Source organism: Vespula pensylvanica, chromosome 11 (assembly GCF_014466175.1).
Source record: "Vespula pensylvanica isolate Volc-1 chromosome 11, ASM1446617v1, whole genome shotgun sequence".
Classification (NCBI taxonomy): domain Eukaryota; kingdom Metazoa; phylum Arthropoda; class Insecta; order Hymenoptera; family Vespidae; genus Vespula; species Vespula pensylvanica.
In genome coordinates, this window is record NC_057695.1 from 5,406,806 (window position 1) to 5,427,190 (window position 20,385).

Genomic DNA, 20,385 nt, shown 5'->3' on the forward strand with positions numbered 1-20,385 from the left:
AAAAAGAAAAAAAAGAAAGAGAGAGAAGAAAAATATACAATAAACACTTATGGTCAAAAGCTTAACGCATTGAAAGATTAATAAAATAATATAGAAATTAATTTTATATATATATATATGTGTGTGTGTGTGTGTGTTTTTAGAATTAATAATTCTACAATAGATAGAAAATTACGATTTTATTCAATTATCATATTAATTTAGAACTTTGATTTAGAAAATCGAATATAAATTAGAATATTAAAAGTTTATTTAATTATTGATCGTCTGATTAAAACGATGGAGACATAATCTAATATAATGAAAATGATATACAAATAAAATATATATATATATAAAAATAATAGAAAAATTAATGATTCCACATCACTCAGAAAATCGATAATTAATTATATTTTATCTAATTATTAATCGTTCGATTAATACATAAAAACACGTAAACAAACACTAACAGTATAACAGTCTGAAATGACAAAAGAATGAAATAGTAAAGAAATTATTATTAAATGCTTTTACGTTGATCAATAAAACTAACTATTTTATTTAATTATTAATAATTCCTAATTAAGAAACTCGATAAGCACTCGTAATACAACTTAACGTAATAAAAAGAAGAACTGTATAAAAACGAAAAGTTCTGCAGTTGAAGTACAACGAAATTATGCAAGACCAGTAACAGTAATGATATAAGAGATAAATAAAAAGAAAGAGAGAAAGAGAGAGAAATGTTGGAAAGAGGAGGACGAAGTTGAAGCTTTGGCATGCCTAATTCGCGAATTACTCGTCCGCGTCGTTAATCCTTCTTAGGATGCAAAGGGCAGGCCCTATGGAAAGGGCCCCTCGAGAGTCATCTTCCATCCACTCCTTTTACCTCTCACCCTTTCTTGTTCGCGTCCCTATGCGGTTTTCTCACTCTACCACCAAGCTCAAGGAAATCTTTTCGTGTCGGTGATTCCACGAGAGTCCCAGACGCTCCAAGAATATTAAATTCCCGAACCGACGCATAAATTAAAAGATAGCGGTTTTCCACTCTGGCTGCGTATAAATTTCGTGAAATCCAAGATGGGACGAAAGGTGAGAGAAAGTGAGATATAGAGAGCGAGAGAAAGAGAGAAAGAGAGAGAGAGAGAGAGAAAGAGAATTATGGACTCACACGACAATGTATAATACATGCATAGACATGATAAAGTTCTTGAGAACTTATCTTTTTCTTTTTGTTCCTTTTTTTCTTTATTCTTCTCTTGTTTGTTTTCGTTTTTATCGAACATATTATTTACTAGCGTATATAAAATTACTTCGTGTTTATTAATACGACCTTAACGATTAATTATTGTTATTCGATAAATCTTACATTTAAGTAAGTTTACTTATCGCAAATAAAATTAAAATATATCCAAGTACATTATAAAACTAAGAATCCCATAAGACTATGTCAAGTATAAAATGATATCGTTCTATTTTCTATAATATTAGTTAATAAGTAAGAATTTTTACGAATTAATTTCGATATTACTTTCAAAGAAAGGAGAAGAAATAAAAAGAAATAAAACAGAAAAAAAGGAACTTAAAAACACCTTACATTTACAAATACATACGTACATACATCTTATCCGTAACTATCAGAAATATTTTTCGAACATTCAGGGATGATAGAATTCGCTCGAGGACATACACACTTTACAACAGATTTCTACGGCAACGACGACGTATTTATATTTGATCGTCCGATTGCACCCTACTCGCTATCGTCGTCGTCGTCGTCGTCGTCGTCGTCGTCGTCGTTGTCCGCAAATTTGTCCAGTCGCATCTCCTCCCTTTATTACACTCGTCCGTTCGTTCGTTCGCTCATTCGTTCTTCCACCATTGCGAGAACGTGGCGTGGAAAAAAGGGGGTGAGAAATCACGTTCGTGTCCGGTGGTCGATCGTTCGTTCGAGGAAAAAAAGTGGTCTCGTCTAGCCATAGTCGAACAAACGGGGAAACACCTCCTATGTGTTATGGCTGGCCACGACGATGGCGTTGCATTTGAATTCTCGGGTAATTCGAGTACGCTTTTCCCCTAACTTGTTTCTTTCCATTCTACATTTGAATCTCGTAACTTTTTTATACTTCGTCCATTTTATATCTTTATTCTCTATTTCTCTTTCTCTTTTTCTTACTCTTATTCTTTATCTCCTTTTTCTATTTTTGTATTTTTCTTAACTTCGTTTTTAACTAACAAAGAAGATAAATTTACCCACGAGACACGATATTTAATGTCAAAATATGTTCCTATAAAGCAAGATTATAATAATCATGCCTATTTGTATGATATATATGTAAGTACGCCTTTAACAATATGTGTTTGTCTTATTGTTAATATCGCTGCATGATGTATATAAATGGTATATGCATATGTGCGTATATGCGAGCGTGTTCGTTGTAAAATTTTCTTAATTACTAATAATACGAATTAATTTCGCAGAGACAAGAGTTTTTCAATCGAATGTATTTTAACGAAATATAAAAATACTTACTAATGTTTCTGCTCGCGCAGATTGATAGTATACGTATGTGTTAAATAATATAAATCTAAAAATAATTAAGTCGAATTAATTCTGATAATGTAAGCTAACGAATAAATTTTCATCTTTAAAACACGTTTATATAATCTAACGCGTAGATATTATCACCGTCTTGTCTGTACGAATGCCAGCGTAGAAATGAAGGACGCGTAAGCTGTGTTTAAGAATGTTTACACTATTATAAAGTATTTATCCTGTTATTCAAACAGATAGAGAAGGAAATAAAAACCACAATACTTTATACATATCCTAACACTATGTAAACAGTAAAGGACAACCATTCAAATTTATTTACATATACATACGTCTATAACGTATGATATAATCAACAAAAACGTCATCTTCGATTAGTCATCTTCAATTGAGATAATTTATCTTACATAAATGAATGACATGTGTATCCTTGATCAAAAAAAAAAGAGAGAGAGAGAGAGAGAGAGAGAGAGAGAGAGAGAGAGAAAAGAAAAGAAAAAGAAAAGAAAATAGACGAAGACTTCTCTGGATGAAAAATATTCGCAGAAAAATTTCTCATATTTCCTGGTTACGTTATAAAAACCCACAACGATATAATCTTCGGTTACATGTACATATACACCAGCTTGATACCATGGTTTGCTTCGTTAAGAAAAGAGAATAGCGTTCCAGCTAAAGACGCTAATTAAGCTAATTAATCCAATAGACTTTTCAAGGGTGTATCGTTTTTACTAAAAACTTCTTAGAAAGAGAACCTAAGAGAATTCTACCCTATCCAAATATCTCGACATTTCTTTTCATTCCAAGTGATTCCATCGAGACTCGAAGAACCTACATATTTTTTACATTTTAACGAATGGATTGTATGACTCAGTGGAGAGAATAAAAAAATAAAAAAATAAAAAAATTAAAGAAGGAACGAAAGAAAAGAAAGAGAAAAGCATTCTACGAATCAACAACAAAAATTTAAGACTCCTTTACGTTCACTCTCTTTCTCTTCCTCTCTCTCTCTCTCTCTCTCTTTCTCTTTTTCTCTTTCTCTTGTAATGAGAGAAATACGTACACGCATAAACAGAAATATACGATATGTTCACACGATGAGAAAAAGAAAGAGAGAAAAAGATAAGAGAAAGAGAGTACTTCTAAGATGAAACGAGGGATGAAACAGCTCGAGAAGAGAACCACGTGTACTATAGGGCTAGCTAAGCAAGTACGTAGAGGTACCTAGATACCTACCTACCTATCTACATACATACATACATACATACATACATACATACATGCATGCATACATAGGATGTACGTAACCACGATGTAAACCGTCTCACGAGGTGGATTTCTCGTAGAATAAATTATTTTCATTTGCATTTTTAAACAGGCTACGCCGGTCGAGAGCGTTTTTAATCCAGAAACAAGGCCATACTTCCAAGCTCACCTTCTATCTATCTCTCTTTCTCTTATTCTCTCTCTCTCTCTCTCTCTCTCTATCTGTCTCTCTCTTTCTCCCTCTCTTATGAAAAAGATGAGAGAAAGAGAGAGTGAGAAAACATCTCCGCGGGGCACGTAGAAAACGCGCGATCCTCGCTTTTCGCGAGACGCACCGATTTATCACCTACTCTGCTCTCCCTCAACACGAGCCAACTTATTTCTCGAGGCTCCTCCTTACCTCCTTATTCCCTTATCCTCTCCCTCCCTCTCCCTCTCTCTCTCTCTCTCTCTTTCATTTTTCCACTCCTTTATCGAGCATTTTCGAAGGGCTCTACATTTCCACCATAGCTTCCACTTTCCTCGAACCATCTTCCATTTTCATCGCTAACAGACTTATCCAACCTATCCCTCTCTCCCTTCCTCCCTCTCTTTCTCTCTTCTTCTCTTCCTCTTCCTCTTCCTCTTCCTCTTCCTTTCTCTTTCTCTCTTTCTCCTTCTTTCTCTTTCCTTCTCTTCGCTACCCCTCTAACTCTACTTGTGTTATCTCGTTCGCAAGAAATCTTGTTCGAGCTCCGACGAGATCATTCCAGGCGTCGTCGTGTTTCTACCCTCGACACGAATCCTTCGCCATTGTCGCCGAATTCGATCGTAAAATTTCATGCCTTTTTGACGCCACGACCCCTTCGTTTATACTTGTATTAAGTTAAGATTAACCCCTATGTTAACAGTGGCTGATGAGTTCACGAAAATGTTCATTCTTTTTTTTTGCATGAAGGAAATATGTTATAATGTTGATCATTTAAGTTTCTAATTTTATTAATCATCGATATTTTCTTTTTATCATTAATCGATCAATTAATTAATTTATTTATTTAAAAAGCTTCCTGTTTTAACTCGTATCACTTTATTTGCATCGTAACACTTTAACTCTGAAAAAATAATTTGATATAAATCGATACGTTTATCTGATACCTTTCGTTGAATTTATTATTATACTTATATTAATATATTATTATTTACTGTTCGCATTCGTACGTGCACGCGCTTCACATGGAATGCCATAAGAGGAGTATTTATAAATATTTTAAATAAAATCTGCGGAGATAAATGTCAGTCACGCGTGGCCCTCATTTCGTTTAACATGTTAATCAAAATAAATTTAATATTACGCACGTTCAACGATCAAATATTTCCCCAGTTGAGAAATTAAATATACATAATTAAAGTGATGGTCATTGATCTCTCTAGTTGTAAGAATAACTTTTATCATTACTTTCATTTGATACGAAGGAAAAGTAGTGGTAAAAGGATAATGGTACATAATTGTCAGTCAAAAAGAAATAAGAAGAATTAAAAGATTAAATAATTAAATAGATGATGACCGTCATTCTTGTCATCCAACTTTACCAACTGCTTCTTCTTCTCCTCAATGTTGTCCCATAATTTATAAACGAAAATGCACGTGTATGAAAGCGAAGGACACTCCATCCGTGTTTTCTGAGGACCCTCCATTACGTCGAGTTCACTCTCCGTCGTGAGAATAGCAAGTGTTACCATTGTACGTACGTCCGCCAGTAATGCTCGCTTATATTCAGAGTTATTAATTACGTCCGACAATGTGAAGTTTAGTCTTGCCTTGAAAACGATTTTACACCTTGTTTTTTAATATTTCTTTATCTCTCAGTTTCTTCTTCTTTTTTTCTTTTTTCTTGAGAAGCATTAAATATTATCGCGTTTAATACACTTATTCAAACAACGTATGTGTATTTTGTCTTTCTATTTGAACAGAAAGAGAGAGAGAGAGAGATACAAAAGATTAGATTACGTTAAATTAACCTCTATTTAATACAATTTCCTTTACTTTTTATTTCTCCATAAACATTATATAATGTAAAAAACTAAATTAATTAATTTTTTCGGTAAAAATATAAAATAAGATATATGATTTATATAGAATATTAAACAAAGTCAAAAAGAATATTGTATGATAATAAATCAAGAATAAATATTATTACTGCTTATACACACGCATACACACACACAGACAATTTGTGATTAGCACAGGTTTATTTTCGTATATGAACTAAATTAATTTCGTGACGAAAATATACAAAAAGAGAGAGAGAGAAAGAGAGAGAGAGAGGAAAAGAAAGAAAGAAAATAAAAAATGAACGAGTATTTTACATAAAAATTACGTACTATTACACAGGCTTAAATAAATAAAAACAATAATAAATGAATTGAGAGAGATTATAGTAAATAAAAAATACATAATGATATATAAAAATTAAGAAATGTAAACAGTTAATTTCGAATAAAATGCAAAAGTTAAAAAGAATGATGATCTTGTGAAACGTTCATGATATCCAAGTTAAAACGAGAAGACTAATAAGGTCAACCAGAATAAGAAGGAAAGATAGAAAAAGAAAGAGAAAGAGAAAGAGAGGAAAAGAAGAAAAGAGAAAAAGAGAAAAAGAGAGAAAAGTCTCCGCATATTTTCTGCGTTCCATGAACTTTTCACCGTAACGCGGGGTGGTTTTTTTCATCAGCGTTCTCTTGCTCTTGAGTGTTCGAGAACGTCGTTTGTATGAAAAGTAGATCATAACGTAGTGCACAGGCTTAAAAACCTTCCGCTGACCTACTCTTTCGCTGATATTCGAGTGCAGACCGGCTTTATGTTGTTTTCCATACGTTCGGCCGAAAAGAATGGACTTCACGACGACTACTGTACAAATGCACAATCATTCATTTTCACATTTCAATTGTAAATCCTCCTCCATCTTCTTCTTCTTTTTTTCTTTCTCTTCTTCTTCTTTTTTTTCTGATTTCTAAAAACCTCGAAAAGTTTTGTCTTTTCTTTTGGTCGATCGATAATAAATAAGAGCAAGAAAGAAAGAAAATCAATAAAAAGAAAAAAAAAAGAAAAAGAAGAAGGAAAAGGAATAGAAAACAGAAAAAAGAAAACGTCGGGAATGTCGCAGTAGCACACCAGTGGAAAAATTAAAGTGACTTTTATTATTTAAACATAAACGAATACGTTCGGTAATGAATAATTTGACGATTTTACCATCCGACCCTTTGATCCTTGAATTTGTCGACTTTCTTACCATCCAAGATGCAGTATCTTTGGATATAGCGAAGTCTCTTTCACTGTATCTCTCTTCCTCCCTCTCTTTCTCGCTATCTATCTTTTTTCTTTCTCAAACGAGAGACTTCCTCCTGTATCGTCTTAGCAACGACTCGTCTTATTTGTTCCATCTAGAAAGAGAGAAGGATCCTTCGCTTTTTCGTTCTTTCCTCGTTTCAACGACATGCACGACGACATTGCGTTTTCCCAGTCTTGGATCATCTCTAATTCACGTACTCTTTCTCTCTCTTTCTTTCTCTTTCTTTATCTATCTCCATCTCTGTCTCTACTTCTCTTAAAGGAAAGATAGTAAGTAGACATTTGGCCCAAAAAGAGAAATATATAGATCTGACTTGGAAATGCCGATAATATTTCGACCTACAAACTATCGTATTTGTATTTTACTCGAACTTTACGATTCATGTATAATATATATATATATATATATATATATATATATATATATATGTATGTATCCATATATATGTGTGTTTATACACACACATACACATACATATATGTATACATATATATATATAAAACTTGATTCGAATTTTTTATCCGACAGTAAAAATACATTCATAAATCTTTCAAATCTCCGTCAAGTTTCTTAAAGCTTTACGTATGAATTTTGTTGGAATATAGAACGTCTTATTTTAAATTGATAAATAAATTATTTAAAAAAAGCAAAATAGAAAAGAAAAGGGATCAAATTCAGGGATCTTAATTAATCAAAGAAGTATTTCAAAATTGTCATTCTAAATAATTTCCATCGAATATTATTATAGAAAAGCAAATGTAGACACTTGTAGTAAATCCGATAATCTCATATACATATATATATATATATATTTCACATACATATATATATATATATATATATATATATACATCCTATTTATATTATCAAAATTGATCAATTTACAAGACGTATATCCATTTCTTATAATACATAAAAAAGAAAAAGAAAAAAGCACTCGATTAATAACCTCCTTAATATTACAAATAGAAATTGAATTGTTTAATAATTCTAATAAAAACTTCTTCATTCAGGAATACCTATTCTATGCAATTTTAAAAGATATCCTAATATTTCCATTTTTAACTTCTAAAAGGAACAACTAATATCCGCGATAACAGTGTAAGAAAGAGTATTCAAACGAAAGAAAAATATTAGCTTTCCTCGAATATCACAACAAATACATCCGATTAGAAATTTTTCGAATGGTCGGATACAAGAAAGATAGAAAGAAAGAAAGAAAGAAAGAGAAAAAGAGAGAGATAAAGAGAGAAAGAAAAGTTCACGTGAAACCTGAGTGCTGGTATCGAGAGATGCAACTCTCAATGGCGACGGCTTATCCACATAGAAAGTGTGCAATATATAGCACCTCCTTGAACTACGGAAGGGTGGCTATGATGTTTGAACGCATTTGAATATCAGGAAATGAAGCCTCTTGTCCCAAGGGTGGCTTCGCTATGGGCATCGGGAGAAAGAAGAGAAAGAAGGAGAGAAAGAGAGAAAAAGAGAGAGAAAGAGAAAAAGAGAGAGAGAGAGAAAGAGAGAACAAATGGAAAAGAAGGAGCATGAAACGCCGCTGGAAACGAACGGCGTAGCTCTATTTGAATAATACTTTGCATTTAAATGCCGACCTCGATAAAAGAAACCGTCCTGTGCTACTTGAAATATCCTATTACGCGCTATTATCTTTTCTTTTTTTTCTTTACCTCCCACCCCTCACAACCCCTTCTCAATGTCTTCTCATCGGTCAATTCGCAGGACCCTCGTAGAATTCTCTTTTGTTTCACACAAAAAATCCTGACAATTCGAACCGAAATCAAACTAATATAAATGTGATATATCATTTGTAGCAATAGATTTATATTTGATCGGTAATGAATATTATACATAAGAAGAAGTGGTGTAATTAAATTCGATTATTATAATTATACCAGTTGCTACTTTTTCTCATTTTTCTTTATTTTTCTTTTCTTTTCTTTTTTTTTTTTCTTCTTTCTTCTTCTTCTTTTTCTTCTTCTTTTTAGATTAAGTTAATTCCAATCGATTAGAATAATTTTATAATATTAAATTATTCTAAGATTTCGTTGGATTATTCATATAAAATTAAGTGAACAAGTTTAGGTCGTCTTTACATAAGAATTATCTTCTCTATTTTCGTTAGATCGAACAGATTTCTAGAACGGATTTGTATAATTTGGTGAAAAAAAAAAGAAAAAAAAGAAAAGGAAGGGAAATAAAAAACGTTTCCATCGTTTCTCTCTCGTTTCTTAATATTTCCATTTTTTCCTCCTCTTTTCCTTCTTCTTTTTATGAGATAATAAATTTACCTCCATTCGGTTCGATCAGAATTAAAGTGAAACAAAAGTAATCAAAATGTCTTACAAAAGTTCTCTATTAATAATTATACAAAATAACAAACGAGAAATTCGTAATAAGAAATAGTCATTTCTTATTCATAATTTATTTTAAAACAAACTCGTGAAAACATTGACGAGAATATATATTAAACAAATATACATAAATATATTATTGAAGTATATACATTATAATTATTGAAAATTGATGCTATGTCTCCTGTTACAATAGAAAATATACGTACAAAATATAAATAAACAATTTCCATGTAGTTACGTCCAATAAAAAAAATCGAATAAAATCAAAATTGTGACAATTTTTTAGATTGCAGAAAAAGAGAAAAAAAAAGATATTCGATATTTGTTCGAAGCTGTAAACATCGATAAAACGATCCAAAAATACGAAATGTAATGAAACATTCATTATAGCAAAATAAAAATCGAAAAAGGACGATATAAAAATTATTTATTTCTCCAAAAAATGTTCCACATTAACGATTGAAAAAACGATCTACTCGATGAATTTTAAATTCTGCTACTTGTTGCATTAAAATATAAACAATCTTGCAAGACAATCGTAAACCACGAATCAACTATTTCACTTTTCCAAATAGAAATAGCAGTTCGTTTAATATAATACATTGGTTTGATAAGCCATCGCTTCTAATGTTGAACTCTTCTAAAAGACAATAGAATCCATGGTTAATTCGTGGATGGGAGTTCATTAAAACATATCTGACACTTACATAGTCAAAACTTTCTGCTTCTCTCCATGGTACATGAATTCTCGAGAATGACGAAAATCCTTTGGAAGAAGGAGTACATCAACTACAGGATGTTCCAACTGTAGTTATTTGAAAGTTCGATGATGAAGTAGTAGGAGAAACTAGTCTCGGTAAATTGCTCTAAGATGGGTAATGTGTGTATTATTTAAGACGACGCGAAAACTTTTGTTTCTGTGAGTTTCTCTACCGTTGTCGAGTGTGTCGTCAAAACGAGAGACAAAGATACAAAGATAAAAGGAATGATAATATTCTTTTTCTCTCTTTCTCTCTCTCTCTCTCTCTTTCTTCTTTTTCTTCTTCCTCTTCTTCTTCTTCTTCTTCTGTCTTTTCCTCTTCCTTTCTCTGTCCATCTTTACCATCACCATTTCTTTAATATTTTTCACCCACTAGAGAATTAGAGACAACGTATGAGAATCCGAGAAGAAAGTTTTAATCAAATTTCTTCGAAAGTAGGTCAACAATGTTCTTTCATAGTCGACGTTCTCGCATGACTTGTGTCACTCGACAAGTTAGAACCAACTTGTTGCTGTCACTCAATTTTCTCTAGATCGTATACGGACGTTTTTAATTTCGTTCTATTCGTTTGAAATAGAAAAAAGAGAGAGAGAGATATATATATATATATATAGAGAGAGAGAGAGTGTGTGTGTGAAGGAGGGAGATAGAAAAAAGAATCCAAGAAAACGGAAGTGATTTCCCATAGTTATGTCATCAGAAAGGATAAAAAGAGAAAGAGAGAGAGAAAGAAAACGATACTTTCCAACGAATTTCAATTAATTTCAGAGCAAACCACGTTAGTAACTTTAATGCGTTTGGTACCAAACGCCAATGCCATTTCCGGTAAGTGGACGATACTTTTCAGTGAACGTCCGGTAGAGGGCACTTGCGTTCAGCAGAATATTGGAAAGTTTTTAGAGTCGAACGGACGACTGAATTTTCATCGCTTCCTCGTTTCTGCAGAATAAAAAAGGAAAGAAGACGAACGGCATCGATTGCGTTCTCTCCTCCTATCGTATCCACCCATCGCTTCACTCGGCGTTTTCGTTCGTCTCGTTTAACGTTCAGCTCGATGTTTGGATCTCGGGCAAGCAGGAAAATGGATATGGGAGAGATCGAATAAAGTTTGTCGATCTAACCATGCAGATCACATTCCTTCGTTTATATCGGGATTTTATTTTTTTCCCTTCTCTTTACTTTACTTTTCTTTTCGTTTCTATTCTTTTCTTTGTCCTCGTTTTTCGTTCCCTTCCCTCTCGTAACATACATACGTAACTCCCTTCGAGATATAAATTAGGATCGGTAAACCAGCTCTAGATAATCCTGGACAATAATAGGAAGGTTCGATCGATTCAACATACGTACCTACATACGTACTGTGGTTACTTCGTGTGGAGAGTAACATAGAAATGGACGTAGAAACGTAGAGGAAGAATGACATAAAAGTTATATCACGGAAATACACATGAATTCTCACATAGAAAAACAGAAAATAGAAGTACGTAAGTATACTTATATATTGTATGTGTATATATATATATATATATATATATATATATATATATATATACTTACATGATCGTCAAGAACAGCAATATACGTATAGCCTATTTATGGCAAATCGAAATGCCTTCATCCTTTATCTTCCATTTCCTGCTATTTCCAAGAGAAACGATTTTTACGAAAGCCTAATCTCGAATGAAAAGATTTTCTCTTCGTGAGAAAGACTCTACTTCCAATGATGTGTAATTGGAAGCTTTTGCTTTGCCACTCACTCTCTCTCTCTCTCTCTCTCTCTCTCTCTCTCTCTCTTTCCCACTTACTTTTCCATCCTCGTCTGTTATTTGCTCGCTTGGAAATATTAGAGATTATTATGACCTATAAACGAGTTAGGATATCTTCTCAATGTATGTATACATCACATAGAAAAGAGATAAGACGAAAAGGAAATATTCTTTGTATTTCTGGGATAGATGTTTTCTTTTCCCTTGTTCAATTTGTCCTCTCTCTCTCTCTCTCTCTCTCTCTCTCTCTCTCTCTCTCTCTCTCTATCTCTATCTCTTCATCCATTACGAAATATATTTTCGATATCTGACAACGTTACAAATACAAATGTTTTAATAAAGCTAAAAAAGAAATCCATCTCGTTCCATTTGACATGGATTTATTTTTCGATCAAATAAAGGATAAGAGAAAAAAAGAGAAAGAAAGAGCATCGACCTGACTAACAATAAATATAGAATCTCAATTTGGATATTTATAATTGTTCAATCATCTTTCGTCAATTTGCTATCGTCAATTAAGTGACGTTTGCCAAATTTCTCGGTAAATTCTCTCATATATTCATAATCTAAATTTAACAGATCTATTTTTATCATTAATATAATATCTGTCAATATTATATATCAATTCAATTGAAGTTAAATATAGTACGACCATTCGACGAACTTTATCACATATAAAAGAAAAAACGAAAATAAATTACATAAAATAGTATTGTAGAACTTTGGTTCGGTAGATTTTATTTTTATCGACATATCGAAAAAAAAGGAACGAATAAAATATCTATAATCTAAATTTAATAGACCTCCTTTTATCATTAATATATACATATATATATAATGTCTATCAATATCATATACATTAATCAAATTAAATTGAAATTTAATAAAAATATTCGTGCCGAACATTTTTTTTTACAAATTTAAACGAGAAAAAGGAAGGAAAGAGAAAGGAAAAGGAACAAAAAAAAAAAAAGGAAACAAAATGCAACAAAGAAATTCTAGCTCTAGAATTTCTTTTCTTCGGCATTACATCTGAAAGATATTTGATTTTATTTTTATCAACATTTCGAAAAAGATCGACAATTCGTTCAGCCTCCCAATGGAAAAGAGGCGTCGTCTTTCGACAAGTATAAAAAGAAAAGGAAGAAGAAAAAGAAGCAGAAGAAGAAGAAGAGGAAGAGGAAAAGGAAAAGGAGGAAGAAAAAGAGGAAGATAAAATAAGAGAAAAAGAAAATGGTAAAGGAGGGTTGAGGAGGACGTCGTCAAGCCTACGAGAGAAACGAGTTTTCCCGATTGGACGCAGCTGTCGTATGTTACCAAAAGAGACTGACTGCAAGATTGCCAGAAGAAAGATCCACATGGATCTGTGTATAACTATATGTGTATATATGTCTGCCAAAGTGTAACAGTAGAAGTGCCAGAGAGAAGGTGCTTTATACATGTATATCCTATTGAATAGACAGTAAGGTTGGCTCCATCGGTAGCAGATGGTTTCTCTATTGACGTATACCTGGCTAAAGGACGCGCCATCCTCGCGAATTCGATTCCTATCTTTTTGCGTCCTTCCTTGGCACACCAATGATATTCCGATATCTCTTCCTTAAATTCGACAAGTTGAACAATCTTGAGGAATTCGAGGGTAGAGAAACGATCAAAGAATTTGAATTAGATACTATCAAGGTATAACTGCATATCAATGTATCAATGTATATATGTATATTTTTATTTATATTTATATAGATATTGTATGTATTTGAGTGTGTACACAAGTATATAGAAGGATCGAATAGTGTTACAAGTTATAGTCTTTTAAATTATTATTGATAATTATTTAGAAATATCTTATATATTATTATATATTATATATTATATATTATATATTATATATTATATATATTATATATTATTTTTATAAATAAATTATTTTCTACAAAATTTCTGATGTAAACAGAATAATGGTGTAAGCAAAGTAAATGCAGAGTTTTTATCACGAAAAAGAAATCTTATGAGTATTCGATCATTCAATTATATACATTATCGACTATTAGTAGATCTTTTATCCTTTATTTTAAATAAATAAAATAAAATTTATGCAAAAACTGAAGTAATATCATGATGATTACGACCTTATTATGAAAGAAAAGTTTACGAGTTACCGAGCTTCCGATCTCGTACATTAGCGATTAATATTAATAAATATTTTTTAAATAAACAAAATAAAATTTACATAAATATTTCATTATAATAATTAATAATTGTCAAATATAATTATAATAAAAATTTTAATCATTTCGTTATAATTATGTCCTTTTTACGAAAGAAAAGAAAAAAATCCAATTTTAAAAATTATTAACAAAATCGATTTTATTATAACAATATTATTGCAATATTTAAATAAATAAAGAATAAAAAACGCTTGAAAACGGCGTTGGTTTCAAGTCTCTACGACTTTTCGTTCGAAAGATATCGCCTTTGAAAGATTTCCATTCATAAATCGTTTAATACAGCTGTTCGTAGTAAGTAGTAGTAGTAGTAGTAAGCTAGCGTAAATTCTTGGAATTTATATAGGTCAGTGTGTCACCGAATTTTATGAATGAAATATAGGTCAGTGGGTCAATATAAACGTATTCGATTTAAATGAGAATATCTCTGGAATTAAAAATCGTAGAAACTTGAAACAACCACCATTTTAAAGGGCAGAATTTTCTCTATTTTTTAAATGTATTGTTGATAATTAATTAACAATTTGTTATAAACAATTTTTATAAATAAATTCTTACGAACTAGATCCATCTTATTTTGCAAAAAAAAAAGAAATTCACATCAGATTGCGATTGATTTATAAAATTATATAATTTAATAAACAATTAATAAACAAATTAAATTTTTTAACGAAATAAACAATTCTTTTGTATATTATATTTAGATGAGAATATCTTCGGAACTAAAAGTTGTAGAGACTTGAATCAACCACCATTATAAAGCGCTTAATTTTCTCTATTTTTTTCCAAGGTATTGTTAATAATTAATTAACAATTTGTTATAAACAATTTTCATGAACAAATTGTTACTAAATTCGTCTTATTTTGCCACACAAGAAAAATAAAATTCACATTCGATTGCAATTGATTTATAAAATTACATAAATTAGTAAATAATTAATAAACAAATTATTTTTTCACTAAAGAAACATTTTTTCTACATTATTAACAACCACGTCGTATTATCACGTGGGAATATCTCCGGAATTAAAAAACGTAGAGACCTGAAATACAAATACCTAAAATAAGCGCAGTGTAAGCATAAAGTGAACACAAAGTAAATGCAAAGTAAGTGCAGAATAATGATGCAGTATAAAAAAACTATAACAATATTACTACTACTCTTATTACATTTCAATTGCATCTCTGAACGATTATTTAGCAATATTTAAATCAAAATTTCTCCTAAACTAATAATTTTTCGACATACATGAATTAATACTTTTGTTTAAAAAGCACTTAGCTCCATCGATCGATGCAATTACATTAAAAAAAAAACAAAAAAAAAAAACAAAAAACAAAAATACATAATTTATCTTAATATATCCTTTATTACACTTTATCCACCTTTAGTCCACCTACAAATTACCATAGTACGGCATCCTCTTTACCGTACGACTACCGATCTCTTAACAGAACAAGGATATTTCAAGTGATCAAAGTAAATGCCATACCCTGTATACAGAGAGAGAAAAAGAGAGAGAAAGAGAGGAGAGGATAAGATAGCACGTGTTCGTCCAAAATATGAAGAGATGTTTAGGGATCCAAGAATATTCCCATTTCAATTCGAGTAATGGAGTCTGAAACATTCCTCTGGTGGTTGCTAGTGTCTATCTTGTGGCGTTTGGACTTTGCATTTTCTGTCTACTTGGTACTAGATAAATAGATGACTTTTGTTAAACTCAAGTGATATCTCTCTTTCTCTTTCTCTTTCTCTTTCTCTCTCTCTTTCTTTTTCTCTTTTTTCTCCATACCATCATCATTCATAATTCATCATAAAAAAAAGGAAAATGAAAAAGAAAAAAAGCATTAACAAACAAAATAACAAACAAATAGAAAGTTTAGAGTTGATTCGTCTTGCAAATATTATTCGAATTATCTATAGCCATAGAGTTTGCTATATGAATAGCTCGATAAACGTAATTTCGGGTGGACGTTAAACAAATATGTATAGGTAACTATTTGTTATTGGCGTACGAACTGCATCACGTGTGTCATGACAACGAAAACAGCCAGTAATTTTACGCAATCCTACCGACTAATTTATTATTCACGATTCATTGATGGAATCGTTGAAAAGAAAAATCAAAAAAAAATTTTTTTAAAATAAAATAAAAACAAAAGAAAAAACAAAGAAAAAAATAAATACAAATAAAAATAAAAAAAAAAGAAGAAAAAGAAGAAGAAGAAGAAGAGGGGCGTACGTGCAAAAATGGTTAAACAACGTGAGGAAAATTCATGAGACGGTTTAGAGAGGTATAGCTCGGTACATAATGTAACGTAATTAGAAAGAACGGACGTAACTTCGTTATCGCAACGATCCTTCGACGGCTCGACGAATTTCATTTTCCCGCGTAACCCGATGCCCTAGCATTTTATCCTGGTAACGTGCTACTAAAATGAAATTGCCAACGAGTAATAGTAGTAATTCGAGTTCGTTTTTCACGGCCGATGAACGACCTGTGTTACACATTCAACATTTTATTTATACGTAATAATTTAGGTCCAATTGTAAGTATTCGTTCGAACATGTAATTGTCGAATATGTTATTCCGTTATATTGAATAATGGTTGGTGATTGTGTATGTTAATACTACCGGCCACACGTGTTCTCCATTACATATAATTAATAGCGATATCAATTTATATCTTAAAAAAAAAGGTGTCACTGCAATTTTTATAGACTTGGAAAAAAGAAAGAAATATTGTAAATATTTATATATGCTAACAGATGGTAATGTCAGTTTTTATATAAATCTGTGTTACTGAAATTTTTATAGACTTTTAAAAAAGAAAGCAATATTGTTATTTATATATGTTAACAGATAGTAATGTCAGTTGGTATATAAATCTACGTTACTGCAATTTTGATAGACTTTTAAAGCGAAATAAAAGAGAACGTTGTAAGTGATATTGTAATTGTGAAATCTTTTAGTTTAATTATTGATTATTTAATTAATTACAAATAATATCATAAACGAACCCGTTGTATTTATAATTTTTAATATGAGATAATTTCATTCATCGTCGTTTTAAACGAACAACAATAAATAAATTTAATACGTTTTTAACATACTTTGATTCACTTCGCAACTTTGTTTTTACAGGCGAAAGAATTAACTTCCATCAAAAAAAAAAAAAAAAAAAAAAAAAAAAGAAAAAGAAAAAAGAGGAAGAAAAAAATATCGATGGCCCCTTTTATTTCGAAAAAAAATTTTCATCCGTATTTCTATATCAAACCCTTTCGAATGAAACATTTTTTTCAATTACAAAAAATAATCGAGATATTCATGCTTCCAATTTTACGTAGCTCGTTCGTAATACATATGATACATATATATTGTATATATACATATATATATATATATATATATATATATATATATGTAGATATATCCATGTTTAATTTAGCCTAATCTATATTTCTCTCCCTCTCTCTCTCTCTCTCTTTCTCTCTCCCTCTCTCTTTCTCTCTTCGTCGACACTTTCTGCCAACGTCAATTATATTTGAAAATGCGCGTCGAAGGGGATCGACAAAAATCCAGTTTCCAAATTTGCATGAAACTTTCATCCGGTCCATTCAGTTCGTTGGTGGATCGCAAAAGTTTTAGCGATTACATCCCAGATTGAAATGCTGTTTGGAAAAGCGATGTACGAACGATTCAGTGCAAACACGAAAGCCGAGTGGGACGAACCGCCGACCACTCAAATAAACCCTCTGCGCGTTTCGTCGGAAATAAAACGACCAGGCCAAGAGTTTTATCGCCTGTGTTTACCTCCTCGTAATTGCGCTATCGTACGCCGTTCATAATGGAGATATCGAGTGAGAGAAAAAACAATCGTGTATCTTCGATCACACTCCTCCGATCATTTCCAAATACCATTTTTGTTATATTCAAATAAGAAAGAGAGAAAAAAAAAGATGGAAAGAAGATAGTATATCTGTCAGTCAGTCTAGAGAAAATAAAAGAAAATGAATATTATGGTCACGTGCATCGTTATAAAGAAATCGTATTACCTTTCCAGTCTCGACTATTTTATGTTTTATTCCAATTTTCTTTGTTAAGTGAGTCCTTTAAAAGCAGTCGGATTTTCTAGAAAAAAGGGTCTATATATGTGTGTGTGTAGTAGTAGTACATACTACAAATATACACACATATATGCTCTGGTATTACTTGACAAAATATTTACCGCAATCCAATATTTTTTCTTCTTCTTCTCTTTCTTTCTCTTTCTCTTTGCATACAAACGGATGTTAAAATATGAAAGGACACGTTATCGAACCAAACTCTAGTGCAGGGATTCCCAAACTTTTTTACTAGCGGAATGCTCAGAAAATTTTTCAAATATATATATATATATATATATATATATATATATATATATATATAAAATTTAGTCGTTCCAATAATTCCTAACAGACCTTTGCGGAACCACTGAATTTTTTGGTCGAATTCCAGAATTCGATTCGACGAACACACACATTGGGAAGCGTTGCTCTAATGCAGGAAAAGTTTATTATCAATGGATTTGCACATCGGATTTTATTTATAAACGTTCATCGTAATGCTCATGATCAAGGAATGAGCGAACGAGTGGTATCGATTTCATCGTGGTCACAAATGGCCAGATTTCCTAGACTTAACAAATATTTGTCAGGATTACCGACACACTCACGAACTTGTCAAACTTTCGTTAGGTCTGATCGTTCACGGTTTTCTGTTAATTGGAAAGTAATTAAATGACAATTTGTACATATAGGATTTTGGATGATAGGTATCGTTCATTGATATGTTATAACGTATAGAGAAGGACGACGAACTTCACTTTACGCCGTGGACGAAACACGGGACAAACGAACGTTTCAATTTTGCAAGCTCCATCTAAATTCCATCTGCGATGGCTCTGAATATTTCAAACGATGCTGCGGCGTATTCGAATTGCGTTTTGCCGTGTGCTACATGTCACGATATCGTAGCCTTCGTTCAGAGCTTTTTCTTCTATTCTAACAGAAATCATTCGACAGAGATCAATTCGACATTGCATTTTTATCTTGGTTCAAACTGTCGCGTATGTTTTTAGGGAAAAACAAAAAAGAAAGAAAGAAAAGAAGATATAAATTAAGAAATTTAATATATTTTAACATTTTTAATATGTTGCAACGTACGTGCAATCATTTCTTTATATTTTTACCTTCCGTTAAATTTCGTCAACAGAATATTTGCGTATTTTAACATATTCGCTTAATAACAGATGTAATATTATCTTTTCTTTTTTTGCTTTTTTTTTGGATACAAAGTGAATTCTCAATTAAAATTCTCTACTGTAATAACTTGACAGGTTTAAAATAACTTATAACGTGAAAAAGGAAAAAGAAAACGAAAAGAGAAAAAAGAAATAACGAAAAAGGAAAAAAGACACACATTAGCAAGGACGATTAAAAATCTCTGGATTATCCTTCTCGAGGACGTCGACCAGCTTAATAATCCTCGACGACGAGATCGACGTTAGTAATCTCACCTTTCTTCTTTATTTTTTAATAGCACAGTATTAGACCTTGAAAGCGACCGATGCAAATTTTCGCACGCTCCGGTTTTCGAGTAATCCCTTTTCGTGGGATCGTCGAGCTTGAGCGTTGTTCCGAAAAAAATAAAAAGAAGTGGGAGAGAGGGAGCAAGAGAAAGAGAAAGAGAGAGAGAGAGAGAAAGAGAGAAATGAATCTACTTTACACGAAAGATAACGATATCAAAATTATGGAACATTGACTCGATAATGAAAAAAAGACAAAAAAGAAAGAATTCTATACATTAAACGTCATTTTTTTATAATATACAAACTATTATCAAATCGTAAATATTAATTCTATCAATAATATCGTCCAATCGTAATAATATATATATATATATATATATATATATTTTTTTTTTATTTGAAAAAAGGAAAAATAAAAGAAAAAGAAAATGTTTTTTTATACATTTTTTGAGATACACGGATCATTTTTGTAAGTAACTGTAGACACATTTACTACTAACGCGTATAAAAACGAACATACACGAGAGAAGAATTCGAAACGAGCTGTAAGCGAAGAAGAGAG

At 31.5% G+C, this 20,385-nt stretch overlaps 2 protein-coding genes across 16 annotated transcripts in view; one reads left to right on the top strand and one right to left on the bottom strand.

Annotated features, from left to right (window-relative positions):
• LOC122633024 (lachesin) overlaps positions 1–20,385 on the top strand; it is a 233,225-nt gene that overhangs the window by 121,890 nt on the left and 90,950 nt on the right. The gene's annotated exons all lie outside the window — the stretch shown is intronic.
• LOC122633029 overlaps positions 1–20,385 on the bottom strand; it is a 188,436-nt gene that overhangs the window by 48,422 nt on the left and 119,629 nt on the right. The window contains exon 1 of one of the 7 annotated variants that reach the window (XR_006328008.1): positions 2,516–2,920. The exons of the other annotated variants lie outside the window; for them this stretch is intronic. The gene's annotated coding sequence lies outside the window, so the exon portion shown is untranslated. Of the gene's footprint in view, positions 1–2,515; positions 2,921–20,385 lie in introns of those variants that run through there. 7 annotated transcript variants of the gene reach the window in all.